The 18,238-nt window shown below is 41.5% G+C and overlaps 1 protein-coding gene across 6 annotated transcripts in view; it reads left to right on the forward strand.

The window, feature by feature from the left end:
* The first annotated feature begins 1,488 nt into the window (after positions 1 to 1,488).
* The window catches only part of Pld1 (phospholipase D1), a 208,105-nt gene continuing 191,355 nt past the window's right edge, over positions 1,489 to 18,238 (forward strand). For 4 of the 6 annotated variants that reach the window (XM_015494265.2, XM_048814297.1, XM_048814295.1 and 1 more), the window contains exons 1-2: positions 1,489 to 1,634; positions 11,944 to 12,108. The gene's annotated coding sequence lies outside the window, so the exon portion shown is untranslated. Of the gene's footprint in view, positions 1,635 to 11,943; positions 12,109 to 16,548; positions 17,245 to 18,238 lie in introns of those variants that run through there. The other 2 variants (XM_048814294.1, XM_048814293.1) reach the window with 2 other exon arrangements.

An 18,238-nucleotide genomic window follows, 5' to 3' on the forward strand; every position in this document is an offset into this window, starting at 1 on the left:
ATAGCTTAAGTTCGTTCATCTTTAAACAACATTTGACATTTTTCTGTTTTATTCCTCTTCCTCAGGGAGGCAGAAACTCAGTTATTCTAAGGGCACTTAATTTGTTTTATTTCTAATTATTGTTAATAGAAAGACCTATTGTTGTTGGTTGGTGCCATATGTTTTAATGGTCCTTAAGATTTGGAGATGCAATTTTACAGCCTGCTGCTTCTCAACCAAAAGTGTTATAATTTCTAAAGACAAGCTTGTAAGAGAGCAGTTACTTGTGTGCATAATACTTATCAAATCATCTGTGACTAATAAAACTTGAGAAAGAGGGGAGGAAAGGGGTGTTTAGCCTTTCAGTAACATGCTTGTTGTAATCTTGCCAAACCCCTCTTAGGCAATACTCTGTTTGCTCAGAGGGCCATGTGTTTAATTGTAAAAATCTGTCAGTATCATAGGATTCAAAAGACATCAATTATTCCTGTCAACAAGGAAAGACTGACGGCTCTGTGATTCTTCCATCATTAGGAAAAGATGTGCTCAAGAGAGAAAAATGTTGACTAGGGAGGGATGAGCAACTATAGGTTACAGGAAAACTGAGTTCCAGACTATAATTTCACTCCCTTCCCCTATTTTGGACTGAAACGTGATATTTTTCATTTCATGTAGTGCCATGTGTGCAGTAAGACATTATGTAACTCGTTCAGTCTCGCTGTATAATAGCCATTAAATACTTTTAAAGTGGCCGAGGTTATTAGCAGTTTGGTGTATGGGGAGGGGGGCATCGTTTCCTTCTGCTTTAGAGGGATGCAATATTATGTAATGGAGTTGGAACGGGCCAGTATTGAAAATTATATTCGAAAAGGGCTGCTATTCAAATCACATGACAACTGGCTCTCTTTTTCTTAAGACTATTCTGAGTGAACTAAAAACGGCAAAACTGCTGTTTAAACAGTCCCATGGGTGAAGTGGGAATTTTCCATGTTTTACTCCCAATTTATAATTTTATGCTAAGATTTCTGAATTATTATTACACAGATTTAGAGACATCAAGGCACAATTTCCTGTCTCCTGCGATCTAAGCTGGGTGACCTCAGGCTGGTGAGTTCATTCTTCTCAGCCTCAGTTTTCTTACCTGCAAATTGGCGACAACACCTAAGGAGTTGCAAGACGGTTTATAGGTAACAAGAACAAGTATGTCACCTCAGGAAAGATATTTCCCTTGTTGGTCCGTTGTTTCCTTATACTATGGGGCCAGTCGTGGCAACTAGCTGCAATGGACGAGAATTTGAGACTATGCGCAAAGTTCCCAGAACGGTACTGGTGGCACTTGTCCGCTCCAGGGTACTTGAACGGCGAACGTTCCCTGGGTTGCTGCGGTTGAGTTATGAAACTTTGGGAGAAGAGAGAATAAGAAACCGGACCAGGAGACTGGCCGGCTGCGGAGTCCCCTGCCCCGCCACGAGCCTGGCCCGGCGCCGCCTCGCCCCACCCCTGCAAAGCCGAGCAGCGAGTTCCGGGCAGAGGCGCCCTTGGGCCTCCCTCCCTCCCTTCCTCTCTGCCTCTGCGCCTCCAGCTGTGCCGGCTGCGCCAGAGTCCAGACAGTCGGCAGCGCCCGCACAGGTGTCAGCGGCCCCGTCGCCCTGCAGGTAGGAGCCGCGCAGGGCCGGGACTTGCAGCGCTCCCGCGGGAGCCCAGTTTCCGCCGCCCTCGCCTCTGTCCCTCCTCCCGTCAGCCCCGAGCAGCTGGCCGCTCCTACCCCAACTTGGGCGGGATCTTAGCAGCTGCGGCGGCGGATGACTCCCTGGTGGCCCTCCGGGGGGCCTCGGGTACCCGCCCACGGACCCAATTCCTGTACAGTCAACGCTGGCAACTTTGGCGCACATTTCGCCGAAGGGGCGGGCGGCCGCTTGGAGCCAGAGCCCAGCTGGCTCCAGCCCGAGGTTAGGGACGTCCCCTGCAGGAGGCATCTCCCGCCGCTCTCGCCGCCGCCGACGCGGGGCTGGGCCCCAAAGCAGTGTGTCTGTGTTCCTCGGTCACGTCGGTCATGTCGCGCGCCCTCCCGTTCGCGTGCGCTGTGGGATGATAGGGATGGCGGTCGCGCTGGCATCAGCATCCCGACCAACCAGGAAGTGCTGCGTTCCAAGACTTAAGAGTCCAGCCCGCCTGAAGCACGGTCCTGGGCGCGTGGCCACACAGCTGCTCGCCGCAGGGCCCAAAATGTGATGTGATGACGCAGAGGTGGGGCGGGAGGATGGGGGCCAGGACCAAGGCCTGTGTTTAGGGGCTTGTTCTTCAATTCAAAATATTTGGGACCTAGGTCCCAGATCCAGGAATGACGTTCTCCAAGCCTTCCGTAGGATTTCGAGATGCCCCAGAGCTACCACCACTCCTGTTTGTGCCTTCTTATCTCAGATTATTATCTTCTTTACTTCCTTCATGAAGCCCTAAATGCAAGTAAAATCTTCAGGACCACAGTCTGTGTTTGATCATCCTTGAGTCTCTCCCAGAATGGGGAATTCTGTTATCTTTCTCAGCCAGGCCTGCCAATTTCAGTATAGCTAACCCTTTTGGATCCTCCAAGGGTGGGGGAGAACTAGGTACCCAGAGACCTCTGAGGTATGTTAGGTGGATTAGTTAATGGTGTGACTAAAGAATGAAGGGAATCTGCTTCAGTTTGAACTGTTAACAGACACCACATTTACATACTGCCTATTTGAATAAGAATCTCTTTTCAGTATTAAATGTGTTGTGACACACATACAAGAGAATTTGTACACAGCCTTTTAGCTTGTTGTATGCAGGCTTTGAATGTTGTTTGGGGACCTTTTAACTAATTGCATAAACTCCCAGTCTGGTTTCTTAAGATCCAGTACAATTAACTTTCCACATAAAAATGTGAGTAGTGAAGATTTTGAGGAAATGTCTTTACCATGTTTGTCCCTGTTAGAATATTTACTTACCATGGTGTTAAGAGCTGTAAAATGCTCATTTAGGTTTATTGATTTGCTTATAACCAGGTAGGTGGTCTCTGATTACTTAGTAATTTAAAATTATGGTTACACCATTTGGTTACCTTTAACTGTTACAGGTTTTTTAAAAAGTTTTTTAAAACTTACTTTTATTGTGGTAATATACAACATAGAATTTATTCTCTTAACATTATAAGTGTATGTTTAGTGCATTAAATACCTTCATGTCATTTTGCTATCATTTCTACCATCCATCCATAAAATGGTTTTCCCCACTTTGATACTGAGGATTGAATCCAGGAGGATTCTACCACTGAGCTACCATACCCAGCCTTTTTATTCTGAGAGAGTCTTGCTAAGTTGCCCAGGCTGGCCTGAAACTTGTGATCCTCCTGCCTCAGCCTACTAAGTAGCTGGGATTATAAACATGTGCATTGCCCCCCTCACAAAAGGGTTTTAATATCATTTTAAATAATATTTTAATGATAATGATTGTGTTGCAGTCTTTAGTTTTCTCACTTAGTAAGGTTTGAGTCTCTTTTCATAACCTTATGCAACCCCAAAATTTATTTTCCCCTTTTTGGGGATAGGGAGGATTGAACCCAGGGCCTTGTGCATGGTAGGCAAACACTCTACTACTGAGCTACATCTCCAGTCTTCTCATAAATTTGGGGAGATGTGCTTTTAAAGAGGAGAGGTAAAAAGCCACAGCCAGATGGTGTTTATTAAATCTTGTCTCCATCAGCAAATGTCTAATACATGACTACTTGAGGGCTAATTTGGGAGCTACTTAAATTTGTATGTGAAGATATTTGAAGTTTAGCAGTTAAGAGATAAGAACAGGGAAGGGAGTTATCTGTAAGTCTCCCTAACCCTGACCCCTCCATGGAGCTACATTCCGCACCCTTCTTATTTTTTATTTTGAGACAGGTCTCACTAAGTTACCCAGGTTGGCCTCCAACTTGTGATCCTCTTGCCTCAGCCTTCCAAGTAGCTGAGATTATAGGCACATACCTAGCAAATGATTGTTAATAGTTCTTCCTCTGAATATCTAACAATAATGCAGTAGTTTTGTCTCCTTTAGCAGTGCAGTAGTACCTATCTAAGCTATGCTTACACTCAGGTTGTGGTATTTTTTCAGTAAATAAAAGCAATTTTGATCAAGTTGGCTTCTGGGTTTAGGGGCTTCCTGAACACCTGGACCTGCAGGAGGACCCAGCACATGAGATGTGGCTCTTTAAACTTGGAGTTAGGCTGAGTCATTGTGTTCACAAGATGTAGCTGTGCAAGGCCTGGTTTAATGTTTACAACCCTTTAAGTCTTAGCACCACAAAGTACAATGTATTTCCCTGGGTGTCGTTAAAAATTGTTGCAGGGTTAAAATGACAAACATACAACCTTAGCAGCCCATAAGTTGTGACATTTCTCATACAAATAACATTTTGTGCTTCAATGGGAACGCATTCCAATGCATTGGTCTCCCTGAATTCACAGTGCAGTGTAAAATCTGGATCCCAGATGTTTTAGTGTTGGGAATGAAACAACAATTTATGTTATGTAACTGTTTCATAGTGTCAAAAGCTTTTTATCTTTCTGTTGTGAAATGTTCTTAGTTTTTAAATTTATTGGACAAACATTACAGTGACAAAATAAAATGAATTGTTTATTTAATAAACACTAATATGGTGCTTACTTGGTGCCAGACCCTGTGTTAAGCCTTTTACAAACATGAACACATTTACTGCTCAAAACAACCAGGTAATCTGATTATTCCCATTTATAGATTTGAGGTGCAGCAAGATTATACAACTTGCACCTGGGAAGAGCTGGAATTCCATCCTGGACAGCCTCATCCCAGAGTTTTGACATTGCTATCTCTCAAAAACAAAAAAAGAAAAACCAAAACAAGACAACAACAACAAAAAACATAGCCTGCAATTCTACCCAACACCTCTGCAATTCTATCTGACATATTCTAACATATACCTTTTATAGGTTTTTGTTCTCACTTTATCCTTGTCCTTAGGGATGAGTAATTTATATAAATACAATCATAGTGCAACTTTTTTTTTGGTACCAGGGATTGAACCCAGGGGCATTTAACCACGGAGCCACATCCCCAGACCTTTGTGTGTGTTTTATTTTGATACAGGGTCTTGCTAAGTTGTTTAGGGCCTCTCTAAATTGCTGAGGCTGGCTTTGAACTTGAGATCCTCCTGCCTTAGCCTCTGGAGTCACTGGGATTATAGGTGTGTGCTACTGTCCCGGGCTCATAGTGTATCTTGGATGATCAACTCAACTTTATTTTTCGTTAAAGGAAGTGAAGGTAAGACATGGTTGTGTCCAGAGCTGGGGGGTTATATTCGGCAGTGGGGCAGCAGCCTGCAGACCCCCTGCTGGGCCAGGCCTTAGCTCTTGACTCAGAGGAGGTTGTGGCAAGGTTCCTGAGAGGGTCTGGAAAGGTCAGGTCTGTATTTAGGAGGGGATAAGCTGTATTTGCCCAACAGAAGGGAAGCTCCTCAATGTTTTAACAAATGCTAGGATCACATTGGAGCTAAACTGTTACACCAGAGCCCTGGCTGGGTCAGAGATGGGCAGAGTAGAAGCCTGAGGCTGACTCTAGGCCTAAGGCAGGCAGACTTGCTGCTTAGAGCTCCAGCATCCCAGCTTCCTCCCGCAGCTGCTGCTGCTGTTGCCGGAACCCTGGACTCCCCCTCTGGATGAGGGGAATATTTTATTTTGTACTCAATCATTTTTGAGCATCTTGGATCCGAGGTTGGGAGCCTCTTAAAAGCCTGTGACGCACAAAAGAAAATCAGCCAAAAGCAATATGGACATAAAAATAACTTAGTTTAGTTGGTTCTTTGGTTAAAAGAGAGAGAGAAACAGAGATTTCTAAGGGCTTAAATTTATAGATTTTATCTTAAAAACAGGAAAATAATGTTCACATTCAACAATGACTTTTTCAGCATAGGCTTTTTCAGACAATACATTTGGAAGAGGGAGAGTAGGAATAAATGGGGGAGGAGCAAGCAGGGAGGAAGAAGCAGGAGGACCAAAGATAGAAGACAGGGGGCTTCCCACCTTTGTCAGTAATCTATAGAAAGCCTCCAGGATCCTTACCTCAGAGAAATGCCTCTGAGAAATGTCAAAAGTCATTAAAATGATCTATCCTCTGGTTTATCTCTAAGTGATCTTAATGTTCAAGCTGTTCCTAATCAATAAAGCTTGGGGGCAATAAGATACAGTTCTTCCTCCCTATTCTGGTTCTTTGTAGCTCTCTAGTGTGGTAAATATTGTCTTTTATAAGGGTGGATTTTACATATAGCATGATCTTAGAATCTCTGAATTTGCGCTTGTTTTATTTACTCTCTGTCTTCTCTGGGAAAAGGTAAGGTTCTTGAGACACAGGCCATGGTTTCGACATTTTTGTGTTTCCTGTACACAGTAGTATACCATAAATGTGAGCAGAATGAAAAGGTGCGTTTAATAGATGAAAAGACATGGTATGATTCATTTTCTTCAAGATTCGTAGATATTTCCAGGACAGAAGATTTTATGGTTAGTGTTTTACTTCTTTCTTTCTTTCACTTGTGACATTTAACAGTATTCATTTTTATTGTTCGTTCTCTGCAATGTGTTCTGATGAAGGTGTCCTTTGGAATAAAGAAATTGAGTAGGTACAGTGGGTTGCAATTGGGGTTCCATGGCTTGGAGCAGAAAACCAATTTCAGATGTATGTTGCAATGGTGGTTGAGATACAGAGCCAAAAGTGACAAATTTAATCAAAGGGGCTAAGAGTAGAAAAAATGAAATTAAAGATGGTGGTTTATATATATTTTTTCAAAGTTTCTTCATTATTCCTCCTTTGGAATAAAAATGTATAAGATGAAGCAGGACAAAGGCACAGGATTTAGGAATGAAGTATATTTTTGATCCTAAGATCACTGTGATGTCAATTTTTCTTTTTTTCTTTCTGGTACTGGTACTGGGGATTGGACCCAGGGTATTTTACCCCTGTATTATACCCCTACCTGTTTATTTTATTGATGCTTTGAATTTTGAGACAGAATCTCACCAAGTTGTCCAGGTTGGCCTTGAACTTGTGATCCTCTTTTCTCAGTGGCCTGAGTAGCTGATAGTATAAGGGTGAGCCACCATGTCTGGCTTTCAAAAATACATTTTTAGAAAAGGTGAGAGGAGTACGTTGGAAATTCAGCCAGAACCTTAGTATCGTAAGGGGAAGAAGAATCGACCTGTCAGGATATTGTATATGATAAATATATAAAAGCTAGGCATGTGAAGCAAAGCCCCAGCCTTAATCCTGACCCCAGTCCCAGCTCCAAACCTGTGTTGTCTTGGCTGGAACTGTGAGTGGGTGGGCCTGTGAATAGGCAAACCACATCTGTGAGGCTGTAAGGCACCATTGGGCCCCCACCTCACTGGAAGGGGTGATGGCTGTCAGCTTCTGCCTAACAATCAGGGAGTCTAGATTCGGATCCTAAGAGCTCTAGTTCAATATGTAAGTAACTTAATTATTCTGTGCTTCAATTTCCCCACTTGTAAAATGGGGATAAAATAGTATCTATCTCAGATTATTGTGGGGAATGAAGAAAATAGTGCCTGTAAAAAGTTGTTTAGAATAGCGCCCAGAACATAGAAACAACACAATAAATGATAGGTTCCCCTTTCACACCCTGTCCTCCCCTTTCTTGCCCCAAATCCAGCATGAGTGACATCCAAAATACCAAGCAAACTGGCATTAGTGCTAGCATAGATAGTGATGTGCGGCCCTGTGGGAACATGGGCATATGGATGATGAACTTAGTTTTGTGCAGGCGGAATTCTTTTTGGGGGGGGGTACTGGAGATTGAACCAAGGGGGGCAGTACCAGGGAGCCCTATCTACAGCCCTTTATTTATTTATTTATTTTAATTTGGATACAAAGTCCAAGTTGCTTAGGCTGTCCTTGAACTTGCAATTCTCCTGCTTCCGCCTCCTGAGTTGCTGGGATTATATGCATGAGCCACTGCATCCGGTTTTGTGCAGGAGGGATTCTTGAGTGAAAATAGGATTCCTTGTTGTTAGAGAACTCTTAAGTGCAAATGGTGGGAACAAGAGGTAAAGAGAATAATTCTATAAAATGGGCCGACTGTGCTGACCCTCAAACGCTTTCGTTTCCTAGAAGTAACTTACCTGCAGCCCTGCCTGGTTTAAGTGGACAGGTATGTCACATTCCTCTGCAAACTACTTGTTATCTGCAGGAGAAATGCAGGCTTGTATCAGTGTCAATGAGAGGAACACAAGTGACCCTGAAGGGAGAGACTTTTGTGACCCTTTTTATAAACTAGATTCTAAAACTCAGGGAGATAAGGCTGACTCCTCCTAACCATAAAATCTGTAAGAATTTACGGTTCCAATTAGAACCAATTGGCATGGGCCAAGGTGACCTAGAGTTGTCATGGCAGTGGGAACTTGAAATTTTGATGTCCTCTTGTTGTTAGTCAAAAGTCAAGAGGTGGATCTGGGCAAGACTGTCTGGAAACTTCTCTGGGATCTGGAGAGCAGGAGAGGCACTCTCTGAGAAGACCCACTTTCTCCCTTGAGAGCGTCCCCTTTCCCTTTTCTTATCCCTTCAGTAGATGCTCAGCTGTTACTCTAAGCGACATGTCTGAAATCTTTCTGACTTGACAGCAAGAATCGGGGTTTGAAGAGGGGGTCTGTGCACTGCCTCAGTTTCTTGGAAGGCCCCAGCTTTGTAACAATGTGACCTAGATGAAGGGAGGCAGTGAGGAGACTTCTGGCAACAGAGCTGGTTATGGCCAGTGACAGGGAATTGCATGCTTTTGATAATTATAATTTGGGGGTGTATGAGTTGACATTAGCCAGAACATTGGATTTTTCTTAATTCACAAGCATAGCATGGCATTTAATTGAGAAGCTCTTTACCAATGGGTGGATGTATGTGTAGAGGTTCATTTAAAAAACGTGTTTAGAATTAAGAAGCAGTAGGGTGTCCTTTCAAGTTGAGAATGAACTAGCTCATGCTGAGTTGGAAAAAAATCCTTCTCATCACATTCTTTAGCTTCACATTAAATGGGAGAAGGGTAACAGTGGCACTGTCAGCTTTATAGGGTTGTGGGTAGTACCTATACACATGCACCCTGGGTGAAAGTGTAGACTGTCAAGAACCTATACCAGTAGCTTTTTGCTTTTTACTCTTGCTTTAAAAAAAAAAATCATGCTTATTGTTCCCCTTTCATATCCCCAAGAACTCCTTTCCTTTTAACCTCTTCTATGAAAGAGTCAGGGTGTAAAACACCCGAGCAACACCTGAAGGCAGGCTGTTCTTGATAATTCCCAGGTGGGCACAGGGAGTTTCCGTTCCACTTCTCTATCTTACAGAAGGCAGGTACCCCTCAACTGGAAGCTTCTGGCTCCAGAGAGAAGATGTGAAGGCGAAGGCTCTGCTAGACCCTTGTTATAGGACATGAAAAGGGAAGAAAAAGGCAGCCAGCTGTTGTCTTTGTTTTAAGAACAAAGCTTTGGGCTGGGAATGTCACTAGGTGGTGGAACTTGCCTAGCATGGAACTCTCCTAGCATGTGCGAGGCCCTGAGTTCAACTCCCAGTACTAAACCAAATAAATACCAAAGTATTATTTATTCACCTTTTAAGTAAACAAAACTAAATGAAAACAGGAACAACTCTAGAGTTTTGTGGCAGAACAGAATCAATATGATAACTTTAGAAGGAAACTTGGCAATATGTTTAACATAGACAAATATTTGGAGTAAGAAAATCTGTCCTGTGAAATAGTGCAAAGTAATGTCAAAATGTAAAATAAAAGAACATATTTATTGCAGCACTTTATAAAGTTGTTATAAAGTGCTTCAATACGCATTTGCAAGTGATGTTCCAGAACTGGCTCATATGGAGAGCTGATTTCTTAATTTTCAGGAATTTTGTGAGCCAGTTGTTTCATCACAGCATTATTAAAAATTAAATTTTCTTGGGGCTGGGGTTGTGGCTCAGTGGTAGAGTGCACGCCTAGCACGTGTGAGGTGCTGGGTTTGATCCTCAGCACCGCATGAAAATAAATAAGTAAAATAAAGGTATTGTGTCCAACTACAACTAAAAAAAATATTTTTAAAAAATTAAATTTTCTTAAGTTTAGATTTGAAACTTACCTTAAATAAATTGTATTGAAAACAAAGAATAAATTTCCAAACCCATTATTTACTAACTATTGTAATATGTTTACTGCTACCTATGCTTTTAAAGTTATTTATGTCTGTTGTTTTTGTATAGTGAAAATACAGTAACTGTTGTCTATCTCTTTCCAAATTTGCTCTGGTGATGTCATGTTGGTAGCTTGAAATCATCCACAGTGGGAACATGTACACGGTAGAAATTGCTGAACATTACAGTTAGTGCATCTCTTCCCCAAGCTGGTTGTTAAGCATTTGTCACTGCTGGCTTTGGCCATGTGGGACACTGGAGTGCTCCCACTACCTCCTTCTCTCTCTCTCTCTCCATTTTTTTTTTTTTTAATGTGGAAATTTTTTTTTCTTTTTCTTTTTCTTTGTTCTTTTTTTGATATACATGATGATAGAATGTATTTTGATGTATTATACATACAAGGAGTATAACTTATTCTAATTAAGATCCCATTCTTGTGGTGTACATGATGTGGAGTTATGCTCCTCGTGCATTCATATGTGAACATAGGGAAGTTACATCCGATTCATTCTACTGTTTCCTTCTCTCCCTTTCTTTGACCTGTCTCTTGGTTCTGAATTTGGGGATGTGATTGGGGGGAAGGAATACACTTAGTTATGCAACCTTCTCCTCTCTGTTTTCCTATTAGCCCGTATGGTTAGTTAATACAAAGTATTTTAGATCTCAACTTCATTCATTTTAGACCTTGATTTTTTTTTTTTCCTGGAGATAAGAGTCTTCTGACAGCCCCTCCCTCGAAAACAGTTTGCCCTCCCTCCTTCCCCATCACAGTACTTCTCAGTTCCGGCTAAACAAAATCTGCTAAAGATTTAACTAGAATACAGACTTCCAGCTCCCGTCACTGTTCCTCCTGATTGAGGCTCTTGAGGAATGGGACTCCCTATAGCGTTTTGTAAGTACCCTTGGGATTTTGATGATCACTGTTTTTTGCTTTCCCCCTGGCTCCTGTGGGCTCTTCCTGCCCAGCCCTCGCACTTGTGTACCTTGCTCAGCATTGGGTCATTTGGGCTGTTGGGCCCTGCCCTGTTGCACAGTAGCCATGAGTTTTTATGTTTGAACTCAAATTCTAATCTAGTGAAATTTGGTAATCAGAAGCTGTTCTTTGCCCCATTGGCCTGACACTTACACAGGGCCCACTTCCCTGGGCTCCAGTTCTTTTGGAACCTATGTTCCTACCTACACAGCCAGCTCAGAGTGCTGGGTTTTGTGTCTGCTTCAGCCTCTGGGTCACCTCGATAGAACTTGGTCGTGGCTTTTCTGAACACACCAACACGTGCTTCCAAGCTTCAGGCTTTTCAGTGTGCTGTTCTCTGTGCCCGGAGCACCCTTCTCCCAAGTCTTTGCCCTACTTGCTTTTCATTATTTTAATCAATCATAAAAAAGTCAAATGTGACTTCCTGGAAAGGTCTTCCCTGAGCATTGAAAACTTCCTCCCCTCTCAGTCCACTTTGCTGTGCCCATTGCCTCATCCTGTGCTAGTCTAGCCTTTTACCTTGGATTATTTCCACACCAGCACTTGCCACCATTGGAAATTCTTCCTGTCGTATTTCTTGTTTGCTGTGTTTTCTACACAAGAATGTGAGCTCACTGAGCACAGGGGTGTGTCTGATAGATCGCAGGTGCTCAGTAACTGCCCTTTATATGAATGCTTCTCCAAATTGTTATATGCATTTGATGCTGGTGTGTGAACTCTGGGCCCCTAAGCCATTCATCTGTTTTTCTAATGGCTCTTCTCTGGCTCCACAGATATTGCATGCCAGTGATTCATCGCCAAGTTACCACCCCCACTTGGAACAAGTACTGCTATCAACTGATGAGAAATAAAATCTGTAGCTTTCCAGGTGACGATCACCTTTCATTTTCAGCGAGCTTGCGAACCACTTGTTTTAGCTGCACCTGGTTGTCTTGTGGGTGAGTAATCTGTGGTAGAATGGGCCAACTAAACATGGAAGTAATGTAAGATAAATGTGGTCAATTTTAGGAAACTTACTAACTTCCTTTTTTGAATTCTACCAAGAGTAGTTTTGGGTGGGGTGGTAGGGGCCAGAGGGCATGCATCCCTCTGTGAGATACCAAAAGGCCAAAACTGTTTTGGAGATGTTTGCTCTGTCTGATGGCGCCAGGACATGGAGGATAGGCTTGATTGATGATGAAGCGATTTCTGCAGATCTGTTGTCAGGAAGGTCAATAGGTTGGTGGTGGAAGCCTTCACCCTATATTTGCAATAGTTCCCGCTCCTGCTGGTGTTGGAGAATCTATCAAGCACAGAGTTTTCTGGTGCCAGCAGAGTGCTCAGCATGTGATAGAGAGTCTAAGATGTGGTTCCAGCTGCACAGAGCTTATGATGTAATGCAGTCATCTGAAACAGGACTGAATTGTGCAGCAGAATCCTGCCAGGCCAACAGCAAGGACTGGCATTTTGTAATAATGGTTGGTTCAGTTTTCCTTGATACTGATTTTCAAATTGCTCTGTCAGGGGCTATGCTATGGTCTCAATATTTATGTCCCCCTAAAATTCCTATGTTGAAATCCTCATCCCCAATATGATGGTGTCAGAGGTGGGACCTTTGAGGGGTGATTAAGTCATGGTGTCTCTGTCTCATGAATGGGTTTAGAGCCCTCATAAAAGAGGCCAGAGAGAGACTCCTAGTGAGACTCTGACTCAAAACAAAAGGTAAAAATGGGTCAGGGATATGACTCAGTGGTTAAGTGCCCTTGGGTTCAATCCTTGGCACCAAATAAATAAATTAAAGAATAAAATTTTCTGTTTGTTTTAAAGTTACAGAAAAGTTTCAAAGCTAATAAAGTTCCCAGTGAGCACATGGTTCCCTCTATTACTAACATCTTCTTTTGGTGCGTGGTACACTTGTTACAGTTCATGAGCCAGTATTGATTCATTATTTACTAAAATCCATACTTTACTCAGAATTCCTTAGTCTTTCCCAAATGTCCTTTTTCTATTCCTGTATTCTTCCCAGGATACCACCTTGCATTTAGTAGTTAGGTTCTTTTGGGCTCCTGTTGGTTGTAGTGGTTTCTCTAACTTCCCTTGCTTTTGATGACCTTGATAGTTTGAAGGGTACCAGTTAGGTACTTTGTAGAATGTCCCTCAGTTGGAATTTTATGATGTTTTTTCATGATTAGACTGGGTTTATGGGTTTGGGGAGGAAAACCACAGAGGTAAAATACCATTCTCATCATATCATCAGGAGTACATACGATGATCAGCATGCATTGTCTCTGGTGATGCTGACCTTGATCGATGAGGTAGAGTATTACAAACTCTGTCTTGTGAAGTTACTTTTCCCTGTTATAAACACTGCACTCTTTTAAAATGGTGAGTTATTCTCTATCTCCTAGCTAGGGTAGCACCTCCAGAAATTATCTGGAATTCTTCTGCATGGAAAATTTGTCTCTTCATCCTTATTTGTTCATACCAGATGGACTCATGGATACTTATCGTGTTCTTCGGGTTATAATCCAGGACTATCTTTTTATCTTTGGCTTTTCATTTGAACAAAAATTCTGCTATTTACAAATGTTACAAAAGACTTGTTCCGTGTTTTTATATCTCCTCCTTTTTTACTTTAAGTATCCTATTTATTTGTTCATTGGAGGCAATAAAAGAACATGAGCACTTAGACTATTTATACTTTATCTTTTTAATTATTTTTTTGCAGTGGTCATTAAACATATGGGTATTTAAGTTGCTTTCTGGAGGAGTAGAGACCAGAAGGCATGACTTCCCCTTGTTGCATATATGTTTTTATTCTCTACTTGAAATTATTGCTGAGATCACCAATAGAGAGATTTATAGTCATCTGGCTTATTGAATCTCCAAGGAAGTTTGATAACATTCGAGGTTTAAGAATCATTTGGGCCATGTTTTTTTTGTTTTTTTTTTCTTATTCAGATTTTCCTCAAATAAGATAGGATCTTTGGGGATGGGCGTGCATCTCTGTGGCAGAGCCCTTCCCTAGCCTGTGGGAAGCCTTGGGTTTAATCTCCAGGACTAAAATTAAAAAAAAAAAAAAATGAAACTTTGAAAATGCTGTTTAATGTACTCTGCTTATTTTTACTGCTAGAAGAATGGTAGACTTGTTATAGGAGCACCGAAGTTGGCCTTCCATGCTTTCTGTTTCTTAAGTAAATTTCTTTTGTGAAATTTTTTTTTCTCTACTAAAGAACACAATTCAATTATCTGTATGTAAACTTTTATTTCACCTCTTTTTAAAGCATTTAAAAATATAACACATAGGTCCTGATGTGTTTATTGACCTGGCTTAACATAGAGGGCAAACATCCTACAACTATTTTATTCCCTTATAAATTTTCTTTTATGTTTCATTAATTTTGTTCTAAGATCTAGTGTTCTTGGACATTCTTGTTTATGTGCCAGTAACCCTTTGGAGAATGGTTTTAGTTGCAGGCAGAGCCGTATTTTTATGAGTTGTAGGATGACAGTTACATTCAAAGACCAGATGACTTGGCCGAATAGGCCAGAAATATGCCTCTAAATCCAATGTTGTTTTGTCACCTAGTGTGTGATGGGTTACCCAGGCAGCCCTCCTGCTATGATGCCCCACTGAAGACTCAGTCTTCCTATAAAAATGCAAAGCCCATCCCAGCATGGCTGACCCCATAAATGGTCACTTGGGCCTATGTATGGGTCTGCTCTTAGTAGGATCAGATAATATGCCCAGAGCTGGGTCTTGGGTCCTGCTCGAACAGGCTTGAAGAGTTTTCTGTTGCAGTCAAATAAACAATACCGAGCACTCAGTGTAGCTCAGCAGTAGAGACAGGGCTTGGTCATGAAGTTCAATCCCCCAAACCAAAACAACAACAAAATGGTGTTAATTTGGAACATGCCGAGATGTCATTACTGTATTGCATGGCAATTGAGCATAAATTAAGCATAAAGGACAAGCACTTTACACCTTTGACTGTAATTAGCATTAATTTAAAATACACCAGAGTGAAAATTGAATTCTCCCTTTATTCATCTTTCTCAAGTCAAACTTGTACTCATACTGACACTTTCTTTTGATTGCATCCAGAATTTATTTCTCTATTTATTTGTTTATTCACCAAGTCATTATGCTCTTAATATGATGACTTCTATACAGCAAAGGTTTCCTTATCATCTCATTTCCTCAGGGAATCTGAAAATTATCCACAATTCAAAATGACCATATTTTTATCCAGTAGAAATGACTAGAGATGATGTATATATTTTCACTTCTTTGTCATTTAAAACTAAGCTGAATCCAGACAAGGAGAGAGGTTTTGTTTCAAATAAAACCTGGTTATTATTTAGCCTTGTGGTCCCTCTGGCCACAATGCTCAGAGCTGATATGGAGCAAGATAGATATCACAGTCCCAGCAGGAAAGTCTCTCTCCTGCTGGGGTCTTTAGGCCCTGAATTGACCCCTGGACTCTTCAGCCACCCTGGATCCTGTTCACTTGACAGGAACAGTTTGGAAGAGATTGTTGCCCAAAACAGAGGCTTGGTTTTCTTCACATAGTAGACCCACCATTACTTAATGCTACAAAATTGGGTTCAGAGTCACTCTTAATAGAGGATATTTAAGTGACTGCCATTTGCTGGGCACTTCCTTGTCATTGAGTTCTGTATTGTATCCCACAGCATTTGAATCTGTCTACTTTGATTTTGTCCAGTTCACTTTCTCACCTTTGCTGATAATAGGATGGTCTTACTTAAGTATTTGTGAATGTTCCCTGGATTCAGTAGCTTGAACTCAAAAACCAGGGACTTTTCCTTCCCTTCAAAGTTTCTTTAGGTTTCACCTTTTAAGGGTCATTGGTAATTATATTTATCTGTCGTTTTACAAATAAGTCATGGAAAAATGGAAAATGGGTTTGAAAATTATTCTCACATGACAGCCATCATGAAACTTATAAGGGAAAATGGCAATTAGGGAGTACTAAGCCTTTAAAAAATTCTAAGAATTAAAAGAAAAAGAATAAACCCTCAAGGAATTTAGCCAAATGTCAGTCAGTTTTACATTGGCAGCCCCAGATAAATGAGAAACTAAAAAACCTTATTTATATTAGCACCTGCCATCTTTTCCTCATTAGTGTGATATTTGCATATATTTTAGCCAAAAGCTGATTAGTATAAAATATGCACTCAAAAAAGATATCTATAATATTGTATTTTTTAAAAAAGATGACCTTGTGGGTTTGCCTCTGAAACCATTCTGGGAACATAAAAATTTATTTCTTTGTTATAGTGAACACTGTGAGAAGTTCGGTGGCTGATTATCTCTAGTTTCCAACAGGAAGGGCCTAAGTGTGCTTTCCTGAACAACTCAATTAATTCATCCTTTTGAAGTCACTGATTGGAAATGATCTGATCTGTTAATTATATAGTCTATCATTATCTCATAATTTGGATACATTTTTTTACTCCACTACAGTGTTTAGGCATATATTCAGATGGTTCAAATTCACTATTAGAAACTGTGGACATGCTAGAAAAAACCCTAGATTGGTCATCAGGATAGCCAGAGTTCCAGGATTTTGGATCCCAGACCAACTTTGTGTGACCTCAGGCAGTTTGTGTCTGGCACTCTTGTCTATTTCAGGCCCTGCCTCCAAAGCTGGAGATGAGTTAAGCTTGGTCCTGGCCACTACCCTGGGGATTTACAGTCTGGTGAAGTGATTCTCACACTCCACTGTTCACCCAAATCCCCTGGAGGGCTCATCAGAACACAGACCGCTGGGCTTCACCCTGGAGTGCCTGATTCAGTAGGTCTGGGATGGGCAGAGAATGTGCATTTCTAACAAGTTTCCAGATGCTGCTGATGTAGCTGGTTTGAGGACTACAGTTTGAGAACCATTGACCCTAATGGCTTAGCTGACACATCAGTAACCACAATTCAAAGACTAAAAGCTGTGAAATAAGTACAAGTAACACACAGTGGGAAGCAGGGTGTGCAGGAGAGATGTTGCAGCAACTGAGAAGACTTCACGGAAGAGACAAAATTTAAGCAGGGTCTCAAAGAGTGGATTAAGCCTTGACAGGTAGGGCATCTGGGGGATGACAGTCTCCTGCTGGCAAAGAGAGTGCAGAGCAGGTATTAGCACAGGTGGAGTGGGGGGCCGAGGGAGGGGAAGGAGCAACAAGAAACAGAAGGAAATGAGAATAAGAGAACTTGGAGTTGGGACTTGGGCAACAAAAGAACAGCCTGATCAGAGCTAGGCTTATGAAAGGCAGCTCTGGCGTTGTGACGGATGGCTTGGGAAGAGAAAGAGGGATTTCAGCAGAGCCAGTTAGGAATTATTGGGGTAGCCCAATTCAGATATAAGAAGTAGCTGAAGAAGAGCATGAGGGTGGAGTGGATGCAGCCCTGTGATGATGGATCTGCAGCAGAAGACACAGATTTGGTAGCTGATTTGTTCCTGGGGAGGAGGTTGAGGTAGGGGATAAGGTAGAATGAGGACTCAAAGTCGGAATTGCTAGGGAAGATTGATGGCCATGACTGGATCCCTCAGAGGAAACTGTTGGTTAGGAAAGTGAACCTCCTGAGACTTTGGCTTCTTTAGGAGGGAAACTGGATTAGGTACACTTAAGGGTTTCTTTCTGTATGATTGTAATCAATAATGTAAATGTTGTTGGTTGTCTGAAATATTATAGAATATAATTGAGCAAAGAACAGGCAGCTTATATATACCAGACACTTGTTTATTTGATTGGTTGTTTTCATGTTAATCATTAGCACTGAAATATTGACATCTGCAAACAGCTTTCTTTTTGTTCTTATCTTCACTTGCTTATAGTTTTCTTAGCATGTTGAGTTGGTCAGACTCCCACGTTATATATCATGAATGTCAATATTTCGGGGATAAAGTGTTCTATGTTGTATTTTATGTAAGTATACATAAGTATAGCTGATATTTTAAGGATCTCTTTGGCTGTTTCTTACATTATAATAATCATATTGATACATTTGTACCCAACCCTCTCTTGCCCCCTGGATTGTAAATTCTGTTGATTTTTTTTTTTTTTTTTTTTTGC

This window comes from Marmota marmota, unplaced genomic scaffold, assembly GCF_001458135.2.
Source record: "Marmota marmota marmota unplaced genomic scaffold, marMar, whole genome shotgun sequence".
In the NCBI taxonomy this organism is placed as follows: Eukaryota; Metazoa; Chordata; class Mammalia; order Rodentia; family Sciuridae; genus Marmota; species Marmota marmota.